The following is a 22800-nucleotide window of genomic DNA, read 5'->3' on the forward strand; positions in this document are numbered from 1 at the left end:
TGATGAAGAAATCACCGCCCGAGAGTTGAACTAGACGAAGAACTTGGGGTCGTGGTCGCTGCGGAGGAGGTCAAACTCGGCGCTCATGGAGAGCGGGGAGGCAGCGGAAGAGCCGAAGGGGCCGATGCCGGTCTTGACGACGAGGCAGAAGGCGTTGGAGGAGTCGTTGGGGCTGTACAAGAGGTGGACGGAGGGACCGACATCGAAGGCAGTTGCGAGGTTCATGCAGAGCTCGGCAGCGGAATCTTCGGTCAAGACCCGTTTATTAAATAGGTTAACCGTGTTGTATCGGGTTACCCATTTAATAAATGGATCATGTTCGTGTTTGTCACATCCGACCCGTTTAATAAACGGGTCGTGTTCGCGTTGAGGTATGCTGACCCGCCGACCCAACCTGATTGCCACCCTTAATTAGACCTGGGTCCGGATCTGATATCATACCCAAAAGTCTGGCTTTATCTGGGTCTGAACCAAACCCGACCCGTTGACACCCCTACTTGAGACATATATAGGGTACGATATATGGCATTCTTGGGTAATTTCTTTAAGAATAGTATATAAGAGGACGTGGCACGAGTTGAAATTGGAGTATCCATGTGACATAAGCCACAGGTGATGTGTTTTGTGAGATGGGAATATGACCAGCTATACCTGATGCTGCAATTAGCGGTCACTGCTAGGTGCCATTACCGACTCTGACCTTCAAAAAACCGCTAGCATTAAGTATGTGCATGCACGTATAAGGCTACAAGCTAACTCCTTTTGCAATCTGTATATCAGGAATATTATTTGTCAGTCTATGATCTATGGAAATATCTACAAGTGAAAATTTGAGCTCCAAATATATCACATCAAGTGAGCCACTAAATTCACAGTCTAGCACTTGTGACGCATTCATAACGTTTTAGGCATCAGATGTCACCATAGCTAAAATGCCATTATTCTTGGATGTCAAGGAATTAATAAAAGTGTTTTTTTTTTCATAAAATATTCCTCCTTGAAATTCTGTTTGTATCATGAGAAAGAAGAAATCCATAATTTTATTCTGAGACCTGATACAATGCCAATGACAAAAGGATTTTCCTCTTATCAATTATAGTTACAGCTATGCAGAGAGAGAGAGAGTTCACCATTCAACATTACCAAAATACATCCAACAGAAGGATGAGAGAAACATAAGAGCAAGACAGCCACAATCTAGATGATGGCTGTGCACAATTCAGAGTACAAGGCAAATCAGACCCCTTCTCTATTATGTAATTTAAGAGCCAGATACACATCAGACATGACTCATTGGCGAAGCCTTCCGAAATCGAATTTGATGCCCCTGAAAAAGATGGTCCCATTTGAAGTTGGGCAAGATCAGAATAGTGATTTTGAGAGAGTCGCTTGACAGGTCCTTGTCCATGAGTGGGCCCCAATGGGCATCTCAAGTGACGACAGCTGCGAAACGAGCTGAGCCACTCATAGTTTGGCTCATGTTCGGCTTGTAATTAAAGAGCTTGTTTGAACTCATATCCGCTCGAGCACGAACAACCAATGTTTGGCTTGGCTCGGCTCACATAGGGATGGTTGAAATGTTTGGCTTGCAAGTAACAAATTTAGAGTTCGAATCCTATTACTTGCAAGTTTGAAACAATACTTGTGAGTGGTTCAACACGTTAATAATAATAGAATTTGAACCTTAAATCTATTGAGCCAAGCTCAAAATAGATCATTTTATATGTATTTTATATGTATTTTTAATATATGTCAACCAAAACACAACCCCCGCAATATCTGGGCTGGGTTTGGGTCAGGGTACCTGACTTGACCTGGCTTTTTCTCCTGATATCCAACCCGATCAGAGTATTTTATATGTATTTTTAATATAAAAAACTCTGAAATTATGCAAGTCCAGATCTGGATTCTATTTTCATGACCGACAAGCGCAGAACCCGATGATTTGTTATTTGGGGGAGGGGAGGTTCACATATACCCTAATGGGTCAGGTACTCAACCCATTGACAGCCCTACTTGAACCCGATGGCCGATCTAGGTCTAAATTAAATATGAGACCCAAAACCGAGGTCTAACCCGATTCACACCAGATCAGCTTTAAGTACAGTTTCTGGACACTATCCAGTATCCGGTCGAATACACGGCACTGGAACCGGCCCATTTAATAAACCCCCCAGGAAGTAGGCAACATATCAATCATTTCGGACCCGGAGCAGGATCCGACCGGAATGAGAGGAGTGGTAGGTCGGTAACGGAAGGGCATCTGAATCGGATGCCTCCCGTGAGCCGACGTTTACGGATAACCGTCGGAATATCGCCGTCCGTGAATATGCCTTATCCGTATTCCCGCGAGTGTAAGCCAAAAGCGGCACGACTACCGATGGTTGACGCCGTCATGTGGTCCGTCTTGACGCCGTCCATTCGGTCTGCGGTTCCAGCGCCGTGAGCGTGGCTTTCGTCATGTGGTGAAAAACAGAAAAGGTACAAAACGGAGTCGACGGTGGCGCCTTTTCCTTCACCAGGAAGCCGCCTAATCCTTCCCCAACTTCGTAAACGCCACTGGTTTCTCCGTAAATAACGGTAATGCCATCCCCTCCCAATTGCCCCTGAAATTTCGTAATTCCGACAACGCCCTATGCGAAATTCATTATTATTATTATTATTATCATAATCATCTCTCTCTCTCTCTTTTTTAGTTTGTATGTATCATAGTCATAAATCTCGTTGTTGGGGTTTACTCAACAAAGGAAAATCTCATGATAAATTAATTTTTTTTGTTTAAATCCAGAAAATCTCAAAAAGAAAAATATCAGTATAATGAAAATTTTGAAAATATATAGAATATAACAAAACAGTAAAAATGTGAAAATCATACATATCCCACTGATAGTGTGTATTTTGAAGAATATCTCAAATTTTACAGATTATTTTGGTGTTTGAAAATCACAAGATTATTTGAAAAATAACTCGTGCTATTGATGGCACCGGCCCGGTCTTTCTTCTGGTCCCCTCCTGCCGATGGGTGCGAGGAAGCCACCCTCCCGCCCCGCACCTAACAAATTTTTTGATGGTGCAACCCTTTGTTGGGAATTCCGTTTATGACTACGATTATTATTGCTACTGCGTACTATTGTTATGTTCAAGTGTAAGGCTGTTCGACCAACGGGGCTCAGCTTGTCTGGTAGGAGCAGCTAGTGCACGTCACCTTATGTTGAGATGGTACAGGTTCAAAACCCATTGGTATAGTTGTATAACTAGTTGAGGTCTGTCTAACCCCAGCTTGCCTTAAAAAAAAAGTGTAGGCTCTTCGTGGATCGGATCCTCAACTGCGCCTAAGCAATAACCCAACTTGATATTTTGACAGTCGTTTTATATAATCAAAATGTCGTGATATTTTTTGTAATGTCATGATAACTTTGTTTCAATCAAATTATCGTGTTTTTAAAGTGATATTTACATTTATATCTGCAAAAACTAGGAAAAAACAAATAGTTTTCACCTTTTCACATTTTTTATTGTTCGTTTTTTTCTTATCATTTGTTAATATTTTAGGTTTCTATTTTTGCAGATGCAAATGAGAGACATATACAACATTTTTATATTTCTTATAAGAAATTGATGTCCGTTTAATTTCCATTTTAAACTTCTGTCACTATGGGGCCAAACCGCTGCCCGGCACTTTGGGTTGGGTTGGGTTGGGTCCGGATGTCCTTTGGACTAGACCCGATAAACGACCCCAAAGGTGGCCCAATTCAACCACCCTTAGTTATATGTTCTATAACATGAAGACCAGGAAATTGTGAAAAATGAAAAATACAAATGCTGATAAAGTGAACGTAAAAAGTTTAAAAATGTAGAAAAAATAAATAGAAAATATTACAAATGAAAGGGGCAAACTTGTTAGAAAACATATTCTTTAATAATGTGTAAAAAAACATTCTTTCTTTATTTATTTTTTTCTTAAATTTACTGACAAAGAAAGACTCAGAGAAGGGACTACAAGGCCCTGTTTGGAATCTGGTAGCTGGGAAGGGCGTTTATGCATTTGGTGGTCCCAAGGTAAAATCTACGCCAAACTATCTTGGTGGTCCCGTTTGGAATCTGGTAGTTGGGATGGGCGTTTATGCAAGTGGGATGGGAAGTGAGGCACTTTCTCCTTTGTATTTACGCTAAAGAATGGATTTGGCAGCTTTCACTTATTCAAATGCATAATCTCCAAATAGGGCCCTTACGAAGGAGATGGTCAAAATTGAACAATCGTATAGGTCAGATTTTCACCGTTCCACGTCATTCTGAGTCAAAGTCCACCAAGGAAAAAAGCGTCATGAGTGACTGTATATTGGCACCCTTCGGTTGGTAAAACTCTTGAGGTCTCCCTCCCTACTGGAGAGTGCACCTGGTTTTGAACTCGTGATGTCCCATCAACTTGAAATCAGGCCTTTACCAGCGAACTATGGTGGTAGTGTTAGTGAAAAGACCCTTTTACTGGCATAAACAAGCAAAAAAATCTTTCTTTGGCATGGCCTTTATCTGTCCCAGAAAAACTAGTTTTTATGGTGCTCACTGGAATGACACCAACGAATATAAAGCTTTCGTTGGCACAACCCCAACACTACAAGAAAAATGTTAATTAGCGACGAAAATTTGCTACGGATTTTTTTCGTTGCAAATTTGCGATAGATTAGCTAGAGAAGACTATCCATCGCTAACATTAGTATGATTTGTAAAATTAGCGACGGAAAAAAATTTCATCGCTAATCCGTCGCTATTTAGCGACGGATTAGCGACGATAATTTTTTGTCGCTAATTCTCAATACAAGAAAAACATTTTAGCGACGGATTTAGCGAGAGATTTTTTTCCTCACTAATCCGTCACTAATTAGCAACAAATTAGGGACAAAAAAATTCTCTCACTAAATCTGTCGCTAATTTTCGATTTAAACCGACCCATCTAGAACACGAAATTTTTCCTCTTTCCTCGTTCAAAATTTAAATCGACCTCTCCATCGCTCAATTTAAACCGACTTCTTCGTGGAGGACGACGAAGTTCGGATGAGTTCTTCATGGAGGGCGCAAAGCAGTTCTCTGCGGTCGAGTTGACGCCATCGCCGACGAGGTCATTGACGCTGCAGAGGTTCTTCTGGTGGCCATTTCCTCAACCATCATCGGCGAAGCATATCAAGGCATCCCTTGCCAAGTGACAGGGAAAAGGGAAGCAGAAGGGCTGATATCGGAGAACGACGATGAGGCAGAGCAGCCGCTGGACAAAAGTTTCATGGAGGACGGCAGGGATGATATTGCAGAACGACGACGCCGGAGAGCACGCTGGTTCTGTGCAGAAGACCCCGCAGTGGCGGGCCGGTCTGCTCGGGTCTAAGACCCTGAACAACGCCCGTCGGGTGTGGTACAAGTCTGGCTTATTGCTGCTGGAATACCGCCCGACAGGGAGCAATTTTTTTTTTTTAAATTTAGCGATGGATAATGTCCGTCGCAAAACAAAATATGTGCCACTTATTTAGATACAGATCATGTTCGTCGTTAATCTGTCGCAAATTAGCGACGAAAGTAAAGAAAAATATTTTTGTTACTAATTAGCGACCAAAAATTTGTGATAGGCGCTATCCATCGCTAAACAGTTTAGCGATGGATATCGTCCGTCGCAAATCCGCGATTTTCTTGTAGTGCAAATTCCGCCAGAAAATATCCTTGGGGCAGTGCCAGATAATTTTTCTTACTAGGATAGTTCCCTCCCTCTCTCTCTAAAAAACCCTCACCCTTTTTTTCCTATTTTGCCCCCAACTCGTTTCTCTCTCTCTCTCTCTCTCATGTATGGAGGAATCGTAAAGGCGATCTCTGATCCGATAGACAAAGAGATCGATTGACTCTCAGAAATCGTTGTGCAAAAAGGGGAAGATGAGGAGGTGAGGATTTCTTCAGAGGAGCAATGTTGAGGGTTTCACATGATGCCTTCCTTTTCTTTATGGTGGTTTCAGGGCAAGGGATGTGTTTGGAGTGAGAGGAGGCCAACGACATATGAAGCATTTGAGCGGCCGGATGAAGGGCTTTGATAGGCAGTTGTCAGTGGTTCTCGTCGTCCTTCTGATCTGCATGATCTCCCTCTTCTCGACGATCAGGGAATCCAACTCGGTTTCTCGAACAAAGGTAGTGAGATTTCTAGCTTATGCGCTCGATCCCTTTTGTTTTTGGTAGAATTTTGTTGTTGTTTCTTGCTCTTGCCATTTTCTTGCATGTTTCGGTCTCGATTTCATTGTTGTTTAGATTCTAGGGTTTTACGCTTCTGCTGCAGTTCGTTGAGTTCAGATTTCATTGTAGAAATGGAGGAAATTTTGAAATTGTAAAAGGATTTTTTATTGGACTTTTGGGTCTGGGTCCAACCCACAAGGTGACTTGGTTTGACACTGTTAGTGGGTTGTTCAGAAGAAAATTAGTGGACAGTTAGTGGGGTGGGAGTTACATGAATGTGGAGAGACTACATTCATATAACCACCCCCAATCTCCCATTAAATAAAAGGGTTTGGGTTGTACGTATGATGAGAGTCATTAGCCAAACACCCTCATTGCCCACATTAAGGAAATTCTCTATTGGGTTCAGGGTCCTACTCACCATCGACCTAAGGACTAGGCTCATCATGGGCATCAATAAGCTAAGGAGGACGTCGAGCACCCGCACGTCATTTCATGGCATCTACGGGTACACATTTACATTTCAACTTTGTTTATGTGAATTCGCTAACAATGGGTTATTTTTAGTTTAAAGTCGTGTATCGATCTAGACCCTTTTGGGTTCCGGGTCTGGGTATGATCCGAAGAAGCTGGATCTATATTGAGACTCTATTCGCCAATCAGACCGGATCCGCATAGTGGGTTCGGACCAGACTCAAACCCGTTACGGTTCATGGTACCTGGGTCTGATCCGAACATCCAGTTGGATGCGACCCGACTAGATTAGAACCAGACCTATTTGGATTACGGGTCTGGTCTGACCTGGTTTTACTGGGTCTCAATCTGGTTTCAAAGATCCGGATATGATACAGATCCATTTAAGGTTTTGGGTCTCGGTCAAACCTGGACCGAATCATGTATGGACCAGGTCAACTTGGATCTTGTTTGGATCAGGTCAGACCCGTGTCCTATTTAGATCGGGTCATGTATGGACCAAACCCAAACCCATTAGGGATTCAAGTCTGGGTCTGATCCATAACTCTCAGATATTGTTTGGACCAAGTGTGACCCAAATATTGTTTGGACCAGGTCCGACTCGAGTCCAGTTAGGATCGGGTCAGACCTGGATTATGTTTGGACTGGGTCAGGCATGGGTTCCTGTTTGTAGCGGGTTAGGCCCAGATCTTGTTTAGACCGAATAGGATCCGAAACAAGGTCCAGGCATTGTTTAAACCTGAATTGGATCAGTGATCGATATGATCCTTTTTAGGATCGGTTTAGAGCCATTTTTTACCAATTCCTTACAGTTTTTTACTAGTTCGAAGATGAAGAGACCCTGTTTTCATGAATCTATGAAAATATAGGGATTTTCTGATTCAATTATAGGGTTTTATAAACTTTTGTTCAAATTTTTGCATCGGTTCATTAGGTTCAGAACCGGTTCAGACCCTTGGATGATCGGTTCAAAACCGTTTCAGACCGATTCAGAGTATTTTCAGACTGGTTTCAGCTTGAGGACCCTGGGTTTTACCCATATGAGCTCGTTTTTGTTATTTTTTATGTTTTATAAGTGTTCATTGTTAAGAAAGCATGACTTATGCATATTAATTTATGTGTTTTATATTTGTTAAGTTATGCATAATATTTTTAAGCATGAATTATGGCTAAATTCATGATATTTTATCATCAAAATTAGTTTATGTATACAAGTTGAAGCATGAACTTGTATTTTAATGATATAAAGTATATTTTGTCATGAATATGCATGCATTAACATATGTGCATGTGCATGCTCCATAATACGTATATGTTTTCGATAAAAGATCTTGATTGACCGATTCATGTAATCACCAATGTGATTTGAGTTGTGTTGATTGAGGATTTTTTGGATCATATTAAGATTCATTATTATGATTGTGTGTGACTTTATGAAACAATGATTCTACCCAAAGATAGGTTGTTGTATTCCAAATTCATACATGGTGTACTAGTAGATATGTATTCCATCCTATGAAGCATGTTCGTACCCAAAGGTACATTGCTGAATTGCCTCTGGTTATATGATCTCCTAGTTTCACTAACTGAAGTCAATTCCCTGTGAATTGAAGAAACAGATCAACTATGAATATTATTGTTTCCACCAAATTGGAACGATAATGGCTCAATTATGCTTGTCTTAGAAAATGTGAATAATAAATGGTCTAATATTTACCTTTTCAATATGAATCTTGTATACAATGATTAATCTCTCACTCATACGGACAATAAAATAATTGCTCTGAAGGTTGTCTATGAAAAGTGAAAAGCAGTCTATAATTGTTGCTCGTTCCATGGAGGCAGAATTTATTGCTTTATACGAGACTTCGTCTCAGGCCATTTGGATAAGAAACTTCATTATGGGTCTTGGTATTGTGGACTATATTGAGAAACCACTAAAGATCTTTTGTAATAATGAAGCAGTCGTGTCCTTTTCAAATAATAAAAAGAAGTCAACCTCGTGTCGACACATGAAGTTAAAATAATTTATTATTAAAGAAAGAACTGAGAATCTTCTGATATGTATTGATATAATTGGAACAAAAGAAATGACTGTGGATCCTTTTACTAAAGGGCTAACACCAGGATTGTATTCCCAACATGTAAAGGGGATGGGTCTTTTTTATCCCTTCTGATGTATGACAATACATTATATGTGATCACATTTATGAAAATGAATTGATTTTTTATGGCTTTGTATATCGTTGATTTTGCATAAATGATCTCTCATATGGTTAGAGAGAATAACAAAATAACAATATTAATGAGATTGTGTATTATTGATTTTGCATAAAGGATCTCTCATATGGTTAGAAAAAATAACATAATAACAACATTAAAGGACCAATAGAATGGGTTAGAGACCAACCTATTCATAAAGATAATCTTAACATGCTAAAGCATTGAAAATGAATTGTATTGTAGTACATGAAAATATAATATTTCATAAAGAAGTGTTCATCTCCATAACTCATATGATTCATTCTTGTGATACAGGATAGCATATGAACCCACATGAAGAATTAAATCGAGAAAGCAATACAAACCTCGATTTAGTGCAATTTTAGTGTCAATGGGTCAAGTGGAAGAATGTTGGACATTTTGGGTCGGAGTCCAACCCATAAGGTGACCTGGTTTGACACTGTTAGTGGGTTGTTCAGAGATAAGTTAGTGGATAGTTAGTGGGGTGGGAGTTATGTGAATGTGAAGAGACCCCATTCACATAACCACCCCCTATCTCCCATTATATAAAGGGGTTTGGGTTGTACGTATGATGAGAGCCATCAGCCAAACACCCACATTGCCTACATTCAGGAAATTTTCTATTGGGTTCAGGATTCTGCTCACCATCGATCTAAGGCCTGAGATCATTGTGGGTGTTGATAGGCTGAGGAGAATGCCGAGCACCCACATGTCATTTCATGGCGTCTATAGGTACACATTTACATTTTGGCTTTGTTTATGCGAATTCACCAACATTTTTATCACCTTCAGTTATCTCGATTAGTTTCTCGAGATTTAAGACCAATGTTGTAAATCTCATTTTTAGAAAATCCCTGGGAGAAAAATCTCGTGAAAATATTAACAAATAAAAGAACGAATAGTGTTCTTGGCAAAATATCTGAGAGAAAAATCTTGTGATTTATTAACTTTTTTATGCTCTCTCTCTCTCTCTCTCTATCAGAGAGAAAAATATGTTGAATTCTACCATTTTTAATATCACAAAATCCTTTAAAGGGATTAATTTTGTTGTCAGCATTGGAAAATGTTGTAATGTCCTGTAGTATAATTGAGAGACTGGAGCAAATCCCCTTTTGTTCTTATGGATATGTAATGCAGTGCTTGCTGCACAAATAATGAATGCCACAATTGTGCTGCCTGACCTAGACACCAATTACTACTGGCATGATGAGAGGTATTCTGTTTTTTCTTAGTAATCATCTTGTTATAATAGGCATTTGTACTTTCCTTTACTCTTATGATTCTAAAATTATTGAAAAGATGCAAATTCGTCTTTGGAATGTAAATTCCAATTCTTTTACAATATTATTTTCTCATAAAGCATCATCCAATGAGTGTTCTAAACAATAGCTAGTCTTACCATGTAAATTGCTTAGAGTCTAGTAGTTGTTCACATGAGGTTTCTTATTCGATTGTTGACAATTATGTCATGATGATACTTGATTTTCTCTTGCACCCATATCTTGTATGTGTTGTACATATGGATCGGGTCCAACCCATTGAGTGACCCGGTTTGACATTAAAAGCTTAGTGGGTATGATAGTGGAGGGCAGTTAATGCCATAAGGGAGGAGGTTATGGGAATGTGGATTGTCTACATTCACTGTACCTCCTCTCCCTCCTCCACTATATAAAGGGGTGACTGGCTGCAATGGATGATAAGGAACCATTGCCATTCAGTAATAGCCTTAGCCTAGCTCATATTCAGTTCATTGGGTTTAGGGTTCTGCTCACCGTCGACCTAAGGCCTGGGCTCATCGTGGGCGTCGACCGGTTGAGGAGAATGTCGAGCACCCGCACATGCATTCGATGGCATCTTCAGGTACACTTTCCGTGTATGTTTATGCAGAAAACACCAATAATGGGTTGTGGGCTCACATACTGCGCTATTTTGTTGTGAGTGCGGGTGCATCAGGAGCGTTCTATTTACGCTCGTCGACAATGTACCTTATTTTGGCGATTGACGTAGACTTGAGCCTGCTGTCATTTTTTTGGCACCGACAGATAATTGAACGGGGTCGGCATATAGTGTATGCTTGTTCAAAGTGGTTCGCATATGAATTCGTGTGTACCCCTTAGCGGCTTTTGCCCCTTTGCAGCTTTCGTCGGGGTGAAAGGGGGAGTTACTGCCGGTGAACAGGGGCTATCGACGATCACCGACGCCTTGTCTTGTCGGTCGTCGGCTGTTCCGGAGACCCTCTGTTAAAAAAAAAAGTGGAACGAACCCCTGCATCGTTGGGTTGCAGGGTGGTCGTCCATCGTCGGGGTCGCCGCAGAACGTTGCCAGATGGGGAGGAGTTATTTTCGTCGAATGGCCGGCGTCCGTCCGACGACATGCGACAACCAGGGTTTTGAAAAACCTCATTTTCAAAACCCTATTTTCTACTTCAACTGTCGGGCTGGGGTAGGCCGATGGCATTTCGTTGGAGAGGTGAGAGGTCCATGAAAGACGACGGCCTTGCCGGCGTCGCTGGCTGCCTGGCAGCATCACCGACGTCTCATTCTCCATCTCGGATCCCGAAGGGGCATTTGGCCTTACCGGTCGCCATCGCCGACGCCTATCGACCGTGATGAGGCCATCGTTGGTGTCGATCGCCATGGGGTGACGTGAGTCGCCGGTGGGGCAATGTGGGTCACTGGTGGGGCGACGCAGGTCATCAGCAATGGCAGGCAGCTCCAGCGACAAATAAAAAAAAGGGTAAATACAGAGCCTTACCTGTCGCTGAGGGTACGTCGCCGTGAGGAGGTGATCGATGCCAGTGTTGGTTGTTGTTGAGCAACGTGGGTCGTTGTGGGGTGACATGGAACGTCGAGGGGCAATGTTCGATTTCTGAGAAAACTGAAAGCCCTTAGTTTCTTAGAAATCGAAAGACGGGCCTCATTTTTACGCATGGTACTGGGTCGGATCGGTGTACCGACCCGGTGACAGGCCCAATCCAAACCAATTTTGGATGGATCGGGTCTGCCCAGACTTCGGGTGAACTTTGACCCACACCAAATCCAGACCCATTTGGATTTCGGGTTGGGGTTTTTGATCCGGATATCATGGGTCCTGTTTTGGTCTGGGTCTAAACCAGAGCTTTGGATCTGACTTAGGATTTGATCTCATCGTTGGATCCAGATCCATTTGGAGTTTGGGTCAGTGATCGGATCTGACCCGGTTGGATCAAAACTGGACCCATTTGGTTCCGGGTCTGGTCTAATCTGATTGAACTGGGTTAAGATCCAAAACTATTTGGATCGGGTTATGGTCCGGACCCATCAGGTATTCGGGTCGAGATATAATCTGAATGACTCATATCTAGCTTTGGATCGGGTCAGACCCAGATCCTATTTGGATCGTGTCCGACCCAGATCCTCTTTTGATCTAATTAGACCTGGATCCTATTTGGATTACACTTGAACCAGACCAGGGACTGATACGACCCTTTTTGAGACTAATTCAGAGTCATTTTTGACCGATTCCTTCTAGTTTTTCACCAGTTCTAAGATGCTAAAACCTTGTTTTTATAAATATATGAAGATACAGGGATTTAGACATACAATTATAGGGGTTTATGAACTTTTGTTCATATTTGGTACCATTTCATAAGGTTCAGAACCGGTTGGGGCCTTTAGATGACCGGTTCGGGGCCGCTTCAGGGTGTTTTCAGACCGATTTCTGCTTAAGGACCCCAACTTTTATCCGTATGAGCATGCTTTTATTATTTTTCATGCTTTATAAAGTGCTTATTCTAAAGAATGCATGACTTATGCATGTTAATTCATGTATTTTGTGTTGGTTAAGTTGTGCATGATGGTTTTAAGCATAAATTATAACTAAATTTATGACAATTAGTTTATGCATATTAGTTGAAGCATGAACTTGTATTTTTTGTCATGAATATGCATGCATTTACATGTGTGCATAGGCGTGCTCCATAATACAAATATGTTTTCGGTAAAAGATTTTGATTAACCAATTCATGTAATCACCAAAGTGATCTGAGTCATGTTGATTGAGGATTTTTTGGACCACATTAAGTTTTGTTATTATGATTGCGTGTGAGTTTATGAAACATTGATTCTACCCAAAGGTAGGTCGTTGTGTTCCAAATTCACACAGGGTATGATAGTAGATGTATATTTAAGCTCATGAAGCATGTTCGTACCCAAATGTATAATGCTAAATTGTCTCTGGATACATGATTTGCTAGTTTCACCAACTGAAGTCAATTCCTTAAGAATTGAAGAGACAAAGCAATTATGAGTATTGTCATTTCCATCAAAGTGGAACGATAATGGCTCAACTATGCTTGTCTCAGAAAAGGCGAATAATAAGGGGTCTCATATTTACCTTTTCAATATAAATCTCGTATAGAACGATTTATCTTTTACTTATACGGAGAATAGAACAGTTGTTCTGAAGGCTGTCTAAGAGAAGTGAGAGCGCTTAAAATGATGTTCATGAGATGTGGGAGTGTTCGAATATCTTAGCCTATTGCTTTTGCAATTGCGAGTGACTAAGAATATTTGAGGTGTCATCTCTCACTGCAGTACAATGAAGAAATTTCTGAAATTCATTAAGACAAAAATTATTGATTTTATATGAGATTTTATCACAGGCCATTTGGATAAGAAACTTCATTATGGGTCTTGGTATAGTGGACTCTATTGAAAGACCACTAAAGATCTTTTGTGATAATGAAGCAACCATGTCCTTTTCAAATAACAACAACAGTTCAACCTCGTGTCGACACATGGAGTTAAAATACATTGTTGTTAAAGAAAGGACTGAGAATCATCTGGTATGTATTGATACAATTGGGACGAAAGAAAGGACAGTGGATCCCCTTACTAAAGGGCTAGCACCAGAATTGTATTTCCAACATATAAAGGGGTTGAGTCTTTTTTTTTTCCTTCTGATATATGACAATACATCATGTAATCACATTTGTGTATATGAATTTGATTCTCTATGACTTTGTATATTGTTGATTTTGCATAAAGAATCTCTCATATGGGTTAGAGAGAATAGCAGAATAACAATATTAAAAGACCAATAGAATATGTTAGAGACCAACCTATTCATAAATGTATTTTCAACATGCTAAAGTACTGAAGGTGAATTGTAATGTAGAATATGGAAATATGACATTTCATAAAGGAGTGTTCATCTACATGACTCATATGATTCATTCTTGTAATAAAGGGTAGCATGTGAACCTACGTAAAGAATTAAATCGAGATAACAGTTTAAACCTCAATTTAGTGCACTTTTAATGTCAATGGGTCAAGTGAAAGAATGTTGGACGTATGGATCGGGTCCAGCCCATTGAGTGACCCAGTTTGACATTAAAAGCTTAGTGGGTTAGTGGGCATGATAGTGGAGGGCAGTTAATGCCATAAGGGAGGAGGTTAAGTGAATGTGGATTGTCCACATTCACTGTACCTCCTCTCCCTCCTCCATTATATAAAGGGGCGGCTGACTGCAATGGATGATGATGAACCATTAACATTCAATAACAGCCTTAGCTTAGCTCACATTTGGTTCATTATGTTCAGTGTCCTGCTCACCGTCGACCTAAGGCCTGGGCTCATCGTGGGCGTCGACCGGTTGAGGAGAACGCTAAGCACCCGCACGTGCATTCTATGACATCTTCAAGTACACTTTTCTGTGTATGTTTATGCAGAAAATGCCAACAGTATGATCATATACTTTATCCAAATAGATTTTAAGACAAAAACAAGCTGGTTAAGTTAATTATAACCATGTCCTTGTACTATAGAATAGAATTGTTAAATTTATGATCTTGTTTAGCAAGTGATTGGTTTTGCCACATGAACAACCACCAGGAACAATAAGTTGTGTGTTATTGAATTGCAGAAAGATTGTACAATTTGGTTTGTTGACCAAGTTGAACACAAGTATTATCGTGGGCAAAGGAGAATGGGGGTTCCAATCCTGTCTTTTCCTTCGTAGTGAAAGTTAAAAAGAAAAGAAAAAAGGGGCAGCCAAAGTTCTTATGGCAGCTTATGAAATCTACACCTCGGAATTGAGTACCTAATAGGTGGAGAATTAATGCGCCAAATCTACTCTCTCTGGTCTCAAACTTGTTCCTCGTGAACAGAGCCTGGTAGTAAACAGCAATGCTAGGTTATAGACTTGTGGCAACTTTCCTGAAATGTTAGTCTCTTGCTTTATAGTTTTTGAGGTTGTGAGAAAAGGGTGGTGACATTCAATGCTATTTAAGCTCTACAATGAATAAGTGCGGCATCCAAATATTTTTGTCTTGTAAAAAAAGTTGTCAAATAGTTTTGATACTCATTGTATTTTAATAGGTTCCTTTATGATTTGAATTTCATGTTTTCTTGCCGACTTCAATTGCAGTTGCTAAATACAAGACAAAGTCTATACGATGCAGTTGTCAAAGCAGAAAAAGAAGGAACTTTTTCAACTGCTGAAGCTCAAAGAGCTGCTCATATTTTACGAACCTACTAAGGCTGACTCTGTCCACCACTTCCAAATGAAAGTGCAGGGAAGGAGACTTTTTAGGCATTTTTTTAATGTATGTCTTGTTAATTTTGGGTGCAGGCACTTCTCTTCTTCCTTGTTTAGGTATTTTACTTCCTAAACTGGGTCAAGTATCTTCTGGATGATGCAAAGTTATTTCAAGCCTTTTGGAGGATCAGTGTGACATTTGCAGAGTGGGTGTTCTTCCACTTGGAGTTGGTATGGCACCAGGCTATATATCCCCATGGACAGGACACTTTTATTCCCTACTCGATCCAACATATGCAATGGATCATATTCTTATTATTGCCTTTGTGTCTGAGCATCAGCCGACAATTTGGTATTTTTTTGTGTTTGATTTTCACATTCTGCTTATTCTGTTCCCTGCTGGACTGAACTTCTGCTTTAAGCGCTTATCAGATGCCACAATATTTATTGTTTTATATGGTCTCACAAGCATGTATTCTGCTGGTGTGATGGTTTGTTTGATTCTTGTAGCTACTTCTGCAGTCTGTCTCATCAGTGCTATTGCTGCAGTGTCTGTCATTTAAAAAAAAATTGGCATCTTTGCTCTGGGCAAAAGCCAAGCCTTTGCATTCTGGTTCCAGCAAGAGCACAGTCAGCCAGAAAAGCTTAAGGTAAGCATCATGGTTTTATATTCTTAAACAGGTTATTTTGTCATTTATTCTCATTCCTAAGAGGATATGATTTATACTTTGAGTATTCATTTTAGTTCATGGTTGATTAATTGTCTTTGGGATTCACTATGGTGATAGACACTAATATTTTTACTGTGATACTATCAGCAAGGGAATTCTTGAGGAATTTAACAACTGTGGAGTTTCCTCAGAAATTATCAGCGAATTTTTTTTAGTAAAAAAAGAAAAATTTGAGAAATACTTATTTTCATAGGAAATTTAAATGTTTCCTTGTGATGCTTACAAGCAGTTTCAATTTTGCAGTCTTTTCAACTGAATTTTGTGAGAAATTTAGTTATTCTGGCAAAGTCAATTTTGTAGCCAATGAGTTTTTTTTTCTCACTATTTTCCCCTTTACTGGCGCATTAAATAAATGCGCCAGTAGAAGTCTTTTAATGACGATAAATTTCCGCCAGTAAAGGCATTTAAAAAAAATGCGGCAGGAAAAGCTGAATTTCAGTGGCAAATGTAAATTGCGCCGGTAAAATCTTTACCGGCAAGGCTTTTACTAGAGCAAAAGTTGCTTTCTTGTAGTCATATTGTTCCTAGTAATGAAAGAAGCGCTTGTGGGCAGCTGCAAAATTAGTGGTAGACAATGTCAAAATCGTATGGGGCCAACAGTTCAGGTGAATCGGCCCCATATTGATTCTCAATTGAATCGTTCTGAACCAGTTTGAAAAGTACTTAAAAAAAATATTTCATGTCAATCAGAGCGCGACAAGTGTTAAAACTATTAAAATAATATTAAAAATTTATTTTTAAGTATTTTATATTTATTAAAAAATAGCCTATAAAGGTTAGTATCGTATCAATTTTCTGCAGTTCTTATAAGAATTCACACCGATACTGACAACATTGGTGGTAGTACAGGCAGTATGCCCCAACATTTCACTTTTCAAGAACAAGTGAAAACCATGGCAACAAAGGCTGCAGCACACCAGCTTGGCATCCATACAAACCCCCAAAAGGCATTTTTCATGTCATGCCATGAATCATACCATCTTGAAATTTCATTCATTTTTTTTGTTGTTCTTGTTGATGGAGAAGTACATAACCCACCTATGAGATGAGGTGTGGTACCAAAATGTGACTGTTAGACGTGGTGTGGTACCAAGTCATGCGTGCAAAGATATGGAGTATTTTGAGAAGTCAAGGTTGTTCATGGATCACAGTTAGGCCACCTACCCTCTTTTGTGGGAATATTATATTTATTACTTAATGTACCTGCCATGGACCTCTGAGGCGTTACCAATATCAAAAACTTGTGATGAGAAGTTGAAAATTGCTAACAATTTTGTTTTTTGTTTTTTGTTTTTTTAAGCGTGTCAGAAATTCAAAAAAATGATGTATTTTTTTTATTAGCAAGCTGGGTTTAGGCAGACCCTGATAAGTTAAAAATCAAAAGAATGATTACAAGACAGAAGAAAACCAGTTTGGTGGGAAAACTTTTTCTTATAACAAAAATCAACATAACTATTGCTTTGTTGTGAGTTTATTAATTATAATCATATTGACACCCACCTGAGTCGCCAAGTGGCATGGAGCCTAGGAGAAGGTGGTGACTCCTTTGTTCGAGGTTTGACTTCCACCGGATGTGTGGGTGCCTTTAACTGATAGGCTTCTTAAGAGCTTGGGTGTCGGTGACCCCATCTAAGGTTTACCTCAGAAATGGGCAGGCCCATTAAGTGACCCAGTTGTTGGCCAGGGTTCCTCGTCATCAAGAAAAATTATTATCATATTGAAAGTTGGCCCTTTTAACTAGTATAGTCTCAGCGTTTAGTGAATCAGAGATGCTTGCACGCTCCTCTCAAGAGCATAGTTAAAGTTAAACTAGTTCTATGAGCATAGGCTTTTCTTTTAAATATTTAATATTATAATGCGGTTACGCCCTGTTCTTTGCTCGTGGGAGTGCTCATGATCCACCCTTTAGTTGGGCTGGTAAAACAAGCCGAACGAACTGAACAAAGTGTTCAAGCTTGGCTCATTTCTTTTGTCGAACCGAGCCAAGCTTAAGCTCATGAGTAGTCCAAGCTGAATGAGATGAGCATCAGCTAGCTCAATAACAAAAAAAATATATATATCTTTTCTCACAATTGAAAATAAAAGAATTTAGACCCTATAACTATTAAGCTAGCTCGAATTTGGCTCATTTACAAAATAAATAATTGTTTTAAGATTTGAGCTCTCAACTTATATATTACTGGCAAGCCAAACACCTCAATCATTTACATTCTATGATATAAAATATATTTATTACGAGTTAATGAGCCTTTACAAGTGGAGCTGACCTGAACATTGGTTGTTTGTGTTCGACTATTTGAACTCTTTATAGTGGAACATTGAGCCGAGCCACGAGCAGCTCATCTCTCTCTCTCTCTCTCTCTCTCTCTCTCTCTATATATATATATATAATCAAGATGGTGCGGCACTATGACATCCAGTTTCCATTTTTCTTCCTGCTTTCTAGATTGTCATCAATCATTTTGGTTCAGCAATCTTGCGGAGATCTTGGTGCAGAATCTAAGTATTGGGGTCCAATGAGCATGCCACCTCTGAAGTGAATGAGGCAATGTGAGGCCCCTATTATCCAACTTGCTGGAATCCCATTCAGTGAACTCAATGTTAGACATTGCATCTTGTGCTCATTGAAGTGGAAGTAGAAATCAATTTCTCAGGAAAAAATGAGGGGGCGTTTGAATCTCAGACAGCAAAGGAAAGGATAGAGAGTCATGTCCTGTTCTATCCACGGACAAGACAGGACACCCTGTCCCACCATCCATGCACCATAAAAATTAAAAAGTTTTTTTCTTGTGTGTCCATCCTCCGCTGTTCCGTGAGGGGCACAGAACAATGGTGGATACTTATTTCCTGTCTGCGGAATGCACCATGCGAGTGTCCGCGTGTCCTGCATTTGAGTGGGTGCGCAGAGGCGTATGGGGCCCACGTGCTGGGCATCCCATGGACGTGTGCGGACAGTGCATCAAACGCACCCTAGTGAAACAATTTTACTAAAGATTTGGTTAATGGTTGCATCTTGCGGGGCAATCCCATAACACATTTTACAAATTATGGTCTAAAATCATCCATTTTATATATAAATCCAAAAAATGAATATGTGCAAGGCGTGCTCCTTACCCTTTTTTTATAACAAGGAGAAACAACCTTATAGTTCAAAGTTCAAACATCTCAAAGAGCAGAAAGTTGTCACATTGACTGTCATTTTTTCAGTGTCTGCAATGAAAAACTCTGAGTATTCTCTTTGCTATTTAGAATAGTTTTTTCATTATTTTGATCTTGCGGCAAGGGATTCATGCTTCGGATATCCAACTTGCACCATCTTTCAACTTGAAAGTCTTAAGCTGACCCACCTAGCCAGGTATGTCGAGCCCATGTGGATACGCAAGATGTGATAAATTTTGCTGATTAAGAAATTTGTATGCTTGTTACATTGTCAACAACTCATGGAACACATAAGATGTGTTTGATTGCTTGTTCAAGCTTGAACAAAATACATGTCTAGCACAGACAGGACACACTGTCCAGCTGAACCTAAAATTCCTTTTTTTTTAATACCATCCCCCTGTCCCCATTCATATCATTCCGGGGTGGTGGGTGATCGGTACAAAAAAAACCTGCCTGCAGGATGTGCAGAACAAAGCGTCCGCTGTTTGACAGGGACAGCATCTCGCAGGATGCCTTAACATGCTTGTGGAGAATAGGTATGGGAGTGGACCCTGGGGAAATGGGGCCCCGCCTCGCCCCATTTGGACTGGGGATGGAGGACATGAAACAGAGATGGAGGTTAAAATCAAAACTCGTGTGGGGATGAAGGCGGAGATGGACTTACGCTTTCCTCCGCCCTCTCTTGATCCCCGCCTTGCCCCACCCTGCCCCGTTCCCAATCTTTCTTTAGGGATGGCAATGGACCAAGGAGTAACGGGGCCCTGCCCCTCCTCACCCCATTTAAAACGGGGATGGAAGCGGAGATGGAGGTTAAAATCAAAACGGATGCGAGAATCAAGGTGGGGATGTTGGACAGGATTTTGAGACAGGGCGGGGCTGGAGACCTTGTCCTCCTTCCCCACTCCTGTCCACTGCCATCCCTAGTGAGAATATCAAATACATTATATATTATTAAAATATGCCAAATTAATTTTCTAATATTCTATTTACAAAAATATAATTATTTTCCCTGCGATTGCCATCCTAGACTGAACAAGAGTGGTACGGAGGTCAGATTTATTGTTCAGCTTCAGTTTGGATAGGAGTAATTAAACTGCTATCATGAATTATCTATCTGAACTGTGAGATACTGCATTGACCAATCTGCACTATTGGTGTTTTACCTGATTGGCTGGTTTATAACGTCATGTATAACAAGTAGCATTCTAGATGTCTATTTTTTTTGTAATGATAACGAACCCTCACCGAGAATCGGGTCACTTAATGGGCCTGCCTATAGTTTTAGTGGTTTAATGTTTAAACTAATTTAATGATACATGATTCATCAATTTAGATGCATCAGATTTTTTTTATTTATAACACGAAGAAACCAGTGTTGAAGTCACCCACTTATAAGGACTCTCCTAGAGGTGTCCCTATCTGATAAACCTTACAATTTGAAGGAAACAATTATATTAACTCTTTTCTAATAAAGATTAATGCTATAAAAAGCGGTATTGATGAGAGATTCCTCTGTAAAAAATAGAAGAAAATCAACATAGTTGATTGCTCTGGAATTTAGATTCTGCTCATCGTCGTTGGAGGGCCTATGCTCATCAAGGGTTGCGACCGACTGAGGAGATGAGCGTCTCAGGGACAATAGATCGGGTTCACTCATCGGCCATCATCAGCCGAACATGGTCGCTTCAGGTATGTTCTGTCTCATCTCTTGCGCAGGCACCGACATTGGGTTATGGGCCCACCACCACGCTTTTGTTGCGCGTGTGAGTGCATTGGGAGCATCCAGTTTATGCTCGTCGATGTTGGCTTTTAGTTCTCGCTGCTGATGTCTGTCGCATTCCAGTGCCGTTGATGGGTAACAGTTACAGGTGCTAGAAACAACATGCAGCAAACAGGGCTCGCATATGGGTACGCCTGTTCTACTAAATGGCTTGCCTGTGGTCATGTGTACCCCTTCACCGTTTTCGCTAGAGCCAAAAGGGGGAGTCACACATTCAGTGACTGCCAGGGTTCTTTTGCTCGATCAGGCGCTGATACCGATGATCGTCGGTCGACGTCGTTGGGCGATGTGGGTCGCCGACAGACGACGACGTGGGGCGACAGTCACCTGTAGGTTGGTGATGGTCGTCGTGGGGTGACTACCATCCCCGACGACAGATCCATAAAAAAAAATAAGAGGGGTTTTACTTGCACCGTTGGGTTGCTGGGAGGCTGACCGACGCCAGGATCGTCACCTGGAGCGTCGTCGCAAACAGATAGTAGGTAGCCCTTTCGCCGGTTGTTTCCTCTTTACCGTTAGGCACGATGAGGGTCTGTTGTCGCTGAAGAAACTGAGGGCAAGGGGTATGCGACAGTGATGGCTTTTCACCAGGGAGGGGTGTAGGCAACTATTAGCTGTCGTCCTCGCCAAAATCGCTGGCTGCCGGAAGCCTTCATCGTTTTTTCGCTGGCAGCACCGCCATCGCTGGATCACCGAGTTGGTGGGAACCCCGAAACCCTTGTTTAATGGGTTTTCTTTCAAAGGGGTTCCGACCATGGACAGTCGTCGGGGAGCCAACGATGGCTTCTAATGCCTGACGCCACCGTTTCGTCGACGATCATGTTGTCAATATGAGGGGCGAGAGGGCATTTTCCCTTTCGATTTCTGAGAAACCGACTCGGTTTCTCAAAAGCCAAAAACCCTTTTAATTTTTGTTTTTGGCTATCTGGGTCGGACTGGGATTTTGACCCATTTTTGGACCCGATCTAGACCCATTTTGGGTGGATCGGGTCTGCCAGTATACCAAGTCTGTCCTGACCTATTGGATTAGATTCAGACCCATAATGGTTCTGAATCAGGGTCTGATCCGAAAAGACTGGGTCCGACCTGGGTTATGACTGGATCGGGTCAGACCCGGATCCGGTTTATACCGGGTCATCCTCGGATCATGTTTGAACCAGGTCGAACCCATACTTCTGCAAGGTCCTGAAACTATTTGGCCTGAACCGGATCATGAACTAATACCACCCTTTCTGGTACCGGTTTAGATTCTTTTTTGAACATTTCCTTCTAGTTTTTCACCGGTTTCACGATGCTAAGACCCTGTTTTCATAAATATATGAAGATACAAGAATTTTACATACAATTATAGGGTTTTATGAACTTTTGTTCATACTTGACACCGATTTATAAGGTTCAAAATCGGTTCAGACCTTTATTTAATCGATTCGGGGCTATTTCAGACTGGTTCAGGGTGTTTTCAGACCAGTTTCTGCTTGAAGACCCAAAGTTTTACTCATTTAAGTTTATTTTTGTTAATTTTCATGCATTCTATTTATGATTATGCACCCATTATGTATGACTGATATTGGAATCAAGGATAGTCAGATAACTTAGTGAATTCATGTTACCAAAGTAACTAGATGCATGTATGTTGTCAATTTTGTTCTATCATACAGTTTTATCCAATATTAATGTTGCACTTAA

The sequence above is a fragment of the Nuphar pumila genome, chromosome 8, assembly GCF_984573655.1.
Source record: "Nuphar pumila chromosome 8, dmNupPumi1.hap1.1, whole genome shotgun sequence".
In the NCBI taxonomy this organism is placed as follows: domain Eukaryota; kingdom Viridiplantae; phylum Streptophyta; class Magnoliopsida; order Nymphaeales; family Nymphaeaceae; genus Nuphar; species Nuphar pumila.